This window comes from Pinus tabuliformis, chromosome 6 (assembly GCF_031772625.1).
Source record: "Pinus tabuliformis cultivar Carrire ecotype Pingquan chromosome 6, CPIR1, whole genome shotgun sequence".
In the NCBI taxonomy this organism is placed as follows: Eukaryota; Viridiplantae; Streptophyta; class Pinopsida; order Pinales; family Pinaceae; genus Pinus; species Pinus tabuliformis.
In genome coordinates, this window is record NC_142292.1 from 1,408,677,993 (window position 1) to 1,408,686,346 (window position 8,354).

An 8,354-nucleotide genomic window follows, 5' to 3' on the forward strand; every position below is an offset into this window, starting at 1 on the left:
AGTCAATTTGCAGGGATAAAATGATAGATTACTGGCAAAGAGTTTTTGGAAGATTTGCACAATCAAATATGAAGTTGGACATCTTTTTCTCACTAAACCCAATTTTGAAAGATATACCGAAGTTGATGAGATATTTAGAAGAATGGTAAATCTTGAGATACCAAGTGAGCAGAGGTGGGATCAATTATGTGAAACAATTGATTAACTTTCCATTCCAACAAGAAGACAACACAATAGTTTTTGAAGGAACAATATCAACAACTTCCTACCTAATAGGGACACATCATTCAACAATTTTCTTTTCCTATTTTCTTTCAGGCTATTTTTGTAATCAATTTAGGATATTTTGTTCACTATCCAAACTAGTATAAATAACTCTCTTCTATGAGTTATTAAAGGTGGTACGTTTCCATAAGCAATTTTATAAAGCATTGGTGTACAAGCTCTTTCTAGATCACCAATAATAAAGCAAAGGATTCTAAATTTGATATCATATAGTCTCGTTTTCTTGTGTAAGTCTTTCATGTGTTCCAATCATTCTATTAATTTTGCATATGTTTAAGTTTTACAAAGATATCAGGTGAGAATAAATGTGTTACAGTTATTCTTAAAATTCCTTCTGAAGTTATTATTATAAAGAGATTGAGATATTGGAATGTTTTTCTGAAAGGCTCCCTCTAAATCATAAAATTATCAGTATATTATGTAATTTTAAGCATATTTTGTTTAACTTCTTAACATTGGTCAAATATTTTCTGACTTATGATGATTTAGCTTTCTATCTGAAATTTAAAGTAATCATATCTCCTTACTATTCCTTCTGCACATCTTATCAACTTAAATCACTGTGTGAAGTTAAATAGCATCCCTTTGGTTATTTATTAGTACTATCTAAAAGGGTTAAATACATCATCCTTATAAAAAAAATTATGTATTGGTCCTCCATAAACACCAAAACCCGAAACCCCAAAACAAGTATCTTAGATGCTCTGGCATGATCAATTGACCATTATCATCTCGGAGGTACAACACCAGGTTTGAAAAACATTTTACTTTCTATTTCTTGTTTAGAAGATAAAGGGGAAAGAATTTATTTTGTTCATAGAAAAGAATTGGTTTGGGTAAAGAACTATAATATTGACAAAGATAGGGTTATTGGAGTTCGTGAAGGAAGTCTTTATCGTGTGTCACTCCATCTCATCAAGATCTGGTTCATATGTAAATAAGTCCCATTGAACTATGGCATCGAAGGTATGGCCATCTTCATTATAGGGTCATTCATACTCTTAGTCAATTGGTTCATGGTATTCTTGATATGAAGTTAGACCATGAAGTTGTGTGCAAGGGATGTTCTTTGGGGAAGCATACTAGAAAGCCATTTCATCATAGTGAATCTAGAGCTAAAGAAATATTAGATCTCATCCATTCCGATGTATGTAGGCCCATTTATGATGAGACACTTGGAGGTCATCTCTACTATGTAACATTCATTAATGACCATTCAATTATTTGATAAGTTCAAGGAGTTTAGGGATGAGGTAGAAACCCTAACCGAAAAGAAGATAAAGAATCTAAGGTCTAAAAATGGTGGGGAATACACCTCTAAATAGCTTATTGAATATTGTAAGGATGCAAGTATTAATAGGGAGCTCATTGTTCCCTACTACCCAAACAAAATGTATTGGCCGAAAGGAAGAATAGGTCAAACGAAGAAGGCATTCAAACTATGCTCCTTGATCAAGATCTACTGAAGTTTTTATGGGGTGAAGTAGAGATGACTGTCATGTATGTTCAAAATAGAATTCATCATAAGATTATTGACAATACTACACCCAAGGAAGTATTCACGGGAAAGAAGCTGAGTGTGGATCATTTCTGCGTATTTTGAAGTCCATCATATGTCCATGTTTTGAAAGACAAGTGAAAGAAGTTGGACTCGACAAGCATCAAGGGAATATTCATTGGTTATAATATTTCCTCAAAAGTATATAGAATCTACATAAAGGATGGAAGATACATTGAAGTAAGAAGTGATGTCATATTTGATGAGAATCAAGCATACAAGAAATCAATGGATATTCCTATTGATTCTAATGATGAAGAAGTTCTCGTATTTGAAGAAGATGAAGTCCATAAGAACTATACTGTAAATGATGAAGAAGAAGGACCAAGTGATCCTATTCAATCAGTGGTTATCCCAACCACAAGGAAGAGGCCAATTTGGTTGAAAGCTACATTAGAAGATGTTGAAGGACATGAAGTTGCGAAAGGGTCCTCCAAGGAAAGTAAGAAACCGAAAAGGTATTCTGGTTATGTTGCATATATGACAAAGTTGATTGAATCCAAACCATGTACATTCCAGGAATCTGAGAATGAATAGGTTTGGAAGAAAGCTATACAGGAAGAATATCAATCCATCACGAAGAATGGGGTTTTGGAAATCGTTCCTAGACATAGTAAAAAATCAGTTGTCACATCGAAGTGGATCTATAAGATCAAACATGTTGTTAATGGAAGTATAGAAAAATACAAAGCAAGGTTAATTGCAAGAGGTTTCTCTCAAAAGGAAGGAATTGACTATGAAGAAACATTTTCACCTACTGCAAGGTACACTACCATTAGATTGTTGGTTTCACTAGATGCTACAATGGGGTGGAATATCCTTCAAATGGATGTTAAGACCTCATTTCTAAATGGGACCATTGATGAGGAAGTGTAAATCAAGCAACCTAAAGGATTTGAAGTGAATAACATGGACTCTCATGTTTTCAAATTCAAGAAGGTTCTATATGGCTTGAAGCAAGTAGCAAGGGCGTGTTATGCAAGAATGGATGCATATCTTCTCAGGATTTGGTTCATGAAGAGTACTATTGATCTGAATCTATATATTAAGGTCATGAATAATGAGCTAGTCATTAGCCTACTATATGTGGATGATCTATTCATCATCGGTGTAGAATGGAGAATTCTAGAATGCAAGAAAATGTTGGCAGCCGAATTTGAGATGAATTATCTAGGACTTATACATTACTACCTAGGTATAGAAGTATGGCAGAGACCTGGGTAGATATATTTGGGGCAAGGAAACTAAATAATCAAGTTATTGAAAAAATTTGGGGTGATGAACTCCAAGACGATGGTTACTCCTATGATCACAAACCTCAAGAAGTTGAGGAGCTCCAACTCGAGTCTCGTGGATCCTACCTCATATCATCACTTGGTGGGTTCCCTAATGTATTTGGTAAATACTAGGCTAGATATATGTTTTGCAGTAAACATTCTTAGTCAGTTTCAGCTGGAGCCCCATCATGGTCACTGTATAGCTTCCATACATATATTGAGGTATCTTCATGGCACTATACATCACTGCATAAAGTATGATAGTAAGGAAGTCAAGCTAATTGGCTTCACAAACTTTGACTGGGGTGGAAGTGAGGCCGATGGAAGGAGAACTACTAGAGTATGATTTAGTCTAAGAGCTGCTATGATCTCATGGATGAGTAGGAAGCAATATCTTGTTGCATTGAATAGTGTCAAGGCAAAATATTTTGCTACATTTGAAGTAGGAAAAGAGGTTGTTTGGTTAAGGAAGCTTCTCATAGACTTGTTCGAAAAGTCTCAGGATCCTACTAAAATTAACTATGATAATAAAAGTTGTATCAAGATGTCTGGAGATACCGTGTTTCATTCGAGGACGAAACATATCAATAATAGGTTCCACTTTATTAGGAACTTGGTGTAGGATGGGATCATCAAGTTAGAATATGTTCTGACAAACAAACATGTAGTAGACATACTGACAAAGGCACTTCCTAATAAGAAGTTTGAATATCTAAGGAACCTATTGGGTTTGGCATATAATGGTGATTTTATCAATGATAAATATGTTAGTGTCAGTCTTTCCAGCCTTCCTACAGTGATCAAATATGCTCTTACAAAGTGGTCTCAGAGTGTCAAGGTCAAATTTTGTCATTTCAGTGAGTCTTCAAGCAAAATTTGGTCACTAGGCATTAGGTCTAGGGTTTGCCCAAATGGCAGTCCATGTCATCATTCAGCTGAGTCTATCATCATTCATAGGGTTTTCATTATCATCTCAGTGTCTAATGAGTCTTTTTACAACTTATTCATGCTTCAGTTGTGCCTGGGCAGGGTCATTTCCCTCTCCTAGGGTTTTGAAAGCTAATTTCTTTGGACGGTCAAATCACCGGCAAAACTTGTTTCTTAATGTTCATACACCTTTCCCTATCCTTAAAATACCTTATCAAAACACTTCCCATCCCTTAGATCCGCCAAATTCCTCATTTTTGCACAAACCCTAGTTTCTAGCTACAACCTGGCAATTTCTAGGTTTGGCCTGTGTTTCGCCTTTTGGACCGCTTCCCCTCACTCAATCTCTGAGATTCCACTTTCTCTGCTCCCTAACATCCCTCCCTACTCCCAAAAAATTTCCCCAAGAATTTAGAAGCCCCCTATCCCCTTCATTTCGCTTCATTTCGACAAAATTCCTTGTTTCACACATCGGGACAAGTTTCACTCAAATGATGTTTCAGAGCGATCAAAGATGAATTTTGGGAAACTGAGAGAGGTTTTTGTCCATAACATGCCAAAGAAGAAAAACGTCCTTCACGTTTTGCACAGGTGTCATGGTTTAGAGAAATGTCAAAATTACAATCGCCGGATCCAAGGCGGTTGGCCAAGGCACAAAAAAGGAGAAAGAGGCCCGATCCCCTCCATATCTTGGTTGAGGTCTCACTGAAGGATCAAGGCACTCAATAGCCTAGCCACAGCTCAAATCCCAAAAAATTTTGAGAATTTTGGGTAATTTTGGCATTTTTTGGAAATTTACAGGTTTTGGCTCCTCAACGGGTCTCACCCCAGTGAGACCCTTTGTCATGGCAACTCCTTTTCACAAAACTTAGCATTTCTAGATTTTTCATGCAAAGTTACATATGCCTATGGATGGACTTGAGTTTTTATGGAGTTTTGGGCCTCCAAAAGGTCAAAATACATGCAAAATTTGACTTTCTGCCCCTTTTTTGAGTTGCAGAAACCAGTCTTGGGAGAATTAAGTTTTGACAGGGTAAATGACCTCCAAATCCAAAAATTCCAGTTGGGTTGGAAAGTAGACTCACAGACCTTTCCAATGAGCTATCCTTCACCCAATTCTGACACCTTCAAGTGCCCCAAACATAGCTCCAAAGGTGCGCGACCCGTTGAGCAGGGGGCGCGACCCGTTGAGCAGACTTTGCCAGATTTCACTATACAGCTCGGAAAAGCACAGTTTGACTTGGTTTGACTTTTTGGGGTTGAAGATGATTATCTTTGATGTAATTTTGGTAACTCTAAGACACTTTTACTCTTGTTTAACACTTCTAGAAGATTCATTCATGTAAAAGGTAAAAATTGATTGTATGAACTGGTTTCCAAGTTTATAGAGGCAAGTTGTTTTGACTGCCTATTTTGTAGTTCTTAGTTTAGAAGTGGTTCAAACAGCTCCTAGGATAGTGAGCTCGACCCATGGAGGCAGGGAAATAGGTTAGATCATCTATATTATGTACTTTCTTGCTCATTTTCATGGTTGGACTCTTGAGGGAGAAGCTATCATTGTATATTTTCACTGTATCTCTGCAATTTTTGGCTAAGGAAGACCAGGGTTTTGCAGTCATCTTTGGGATTCTTGTGGACTCATGTGTTGATGGTGTGTTTCTCAATGTTCTTGTAAGCTTTGTTATGTGATTCATTTCCTTTCTTTACTGCTGCACATTAAACAAATGAAGTGTTAAAGTAGGAATTCATGCTAGCCATGCTCTGCTTTTAAATTTGTTTAATTTCCATGTTTTCTACTGTCTAAAGGGAATTAAAAGTCATTGTTTTCTCTCTTTAGCTCCTCATCTTTCATTCCTAATCATCCATCTCAAGTTAAGGCATCAATACTGTTTCCTACCTCGCCCCAAGGAACCCCCTGCAGAAACTGTGTCCAATCCCCGCACCCAAAATTGCAATTCCTCAATTTGGCACCAAAAACCCAAAAAACCCCAAATCAACCTTTTTAATCAGTTTACTAGCCTAATATCAGTGTTACCTTGTTGGTCATCTCATCCCATTGAAGATCTGTCGAGATAGACCGGAGAGAGCCTTCTCCTGCCCCGTAGGGCTAGCTACGAGGCTAAATGGTTTGATGTAGCCTTGAGGTTTACCTTTCTCAGCCTGAGGTGAAATTTCAAGCGCTAACAAAATAAATGGAAGAGATTTGTTGAGGCTTTGTGAGTGAATAATTTCTTGGGGAGACATCAGCCCAACACTCTCTGTTGATGTCAGGAATCCTAGGATTGAAAAGGTGGTGTTGTTCATTGAGCATGGTTTTGGATACACACCTATATGTTTGGGTTGGTGGTTAGAAAGTAATCCTAATGGTACCTGGAGGGGATGAAATCTTGATTCCACCTTAGTCCCACTTGGATAGATTTCCCTAGTCAGGAATCTAGTATGTGGCATTGCGGTGCCTAAATTTTTGAATGACTGGTTGGACAGATTTCCTGGGTCAAGAATCTATTCCATGGCATTGCGATGCCTACATTATTGAGTGACTGGTTGAACAGATTTCCCTGGTCAGGAATATAGTCCATGGAATTGTGGTGCCTAAGGTTCTTCATGTTTTCATATAGTTTGAGATCTTCCATTGTATTTTTACATTATGAATACATCCCTAGTTAAGAGGGAGTGTTGGAAAAAGTAACTGTGTTCGGTCTTCAATAATGTACTTGAGTATTATGTCAATTTACTTGTCAAAAGAATAAAGAAAATTATTTTTATTATTGTAACAATGACTTATTAAAGCATGGGTTTCATGCTTGGGTCATCATTATATTAGTCAAAGTCCCCATTGTGGGCTCCTAGGATTAATATTGAGTTTATAGAGTCATTGTACATTCGAAGAGAAACTTCTTAGGTTTTTGGATCATGTAAAACGGTTTTGTATCAAGTCAAATTTGAATTATGTGTCCTCCACATCATGTCGGCCTAAGGAAGATCAAGTATTCCTAATGATCTCCATTCAGCCCACAAGAAGCCTATATATTGAAGGAGGTTGAATAATTTGTAGCACTCACTCTCAAGCAAGTTTGATATCTCAAGAAGAGTTGGAGAAGTGTGAAGTTTATTGCCAGGAGGATGAAAGAAGTGCGAGTTTGGGTGCGTCTCTAGAGAAGCGGAAGATCAAACTTTTGGTGCCTCTCTGTCTATGTTTTGTGTTCTGGGTTGGGAAATCAAAGCCGCTTAAGATTTTGTTGTTGCCATAAGCTGCCTATTGCTGGAAGTTGCTGCCTAGTCGAAGTTGCTAGAAGGGGTCAAATATCTTGGAGGCTAACATGATGTGGAGGGAAAGTCTGGTCTTGGTCTAGGGTAAAGAGTCTCAAAGAATACTATTGAAAGGAATAATTATCTTGATTTGGTTTTCCCCTCAAGGGGGGTTTTGCTCTAGGATGTGCCTATATCTTGTGTCTCATGTTTTGTGATCTTCATGTATGTATAATTTCTTGATGAAAGATAAGATAATAAAGAAGTAAAAGGAACCAACACACTCACAAGCAATAATCATGAAATGAGAATCAAACCATAATATAATGCCCTTGATTTTCCAACATGCAAAAATCCCCATAGTATCAAGTAGGTTATAAATTGTGTCATTATGGGTTTATAAAGATTTTGGTTAGCAGGAATTGAAAAACAGGGGATCTACTTGGGAAGCATTTTTGGAATCATATCAGAGTGAAGGTGTTGTGAAGGTTGTTAGCATAAAAAGTCAGTAAGGAGGGAAGCATAAGAAAAATGCATAATCTAAGCGTATCCAACGTCATAGAGGAAAATAACAACAAGGAGGTAAACATGATAATGAACCCATAACTAATCAGCCTCAACAAACAAAGAAGAAAGAAAAGAAAGGCCAAAAGGTAAAGAAGAGTGTGAAAGTCAAGGTTGTGGTGCCAGAACCACCCTGGAGAATAACACAAGGGTTGTTGAAAATTCATCACGCTTATTCTAGTAAGAAGACATTGAAACCTGCTACTCCATCTAAGGTCGAGGTCATTGAGGACTTTGATTCATTTAGGAGAGACTTTGTTTCTCCTGAAGAACCTCCATGGGATATCAAGTTGGAAAACATATATGTGCAAGATAATCTCTCTCTTTTAGCAGGAGTAGCCGTAATGGGAAACCCTGTCACAATTCAAGAGAACAAGGAGGAGGAGGAGGATGATGATGTACCTCTAGCATCTTTGGTGAAGAAGGCTAAAAGACAAAAGGTGACACATGAGCAAGAGGTAGAGTAAGAATGAGTTCAGGAGAAAAATAAAGAA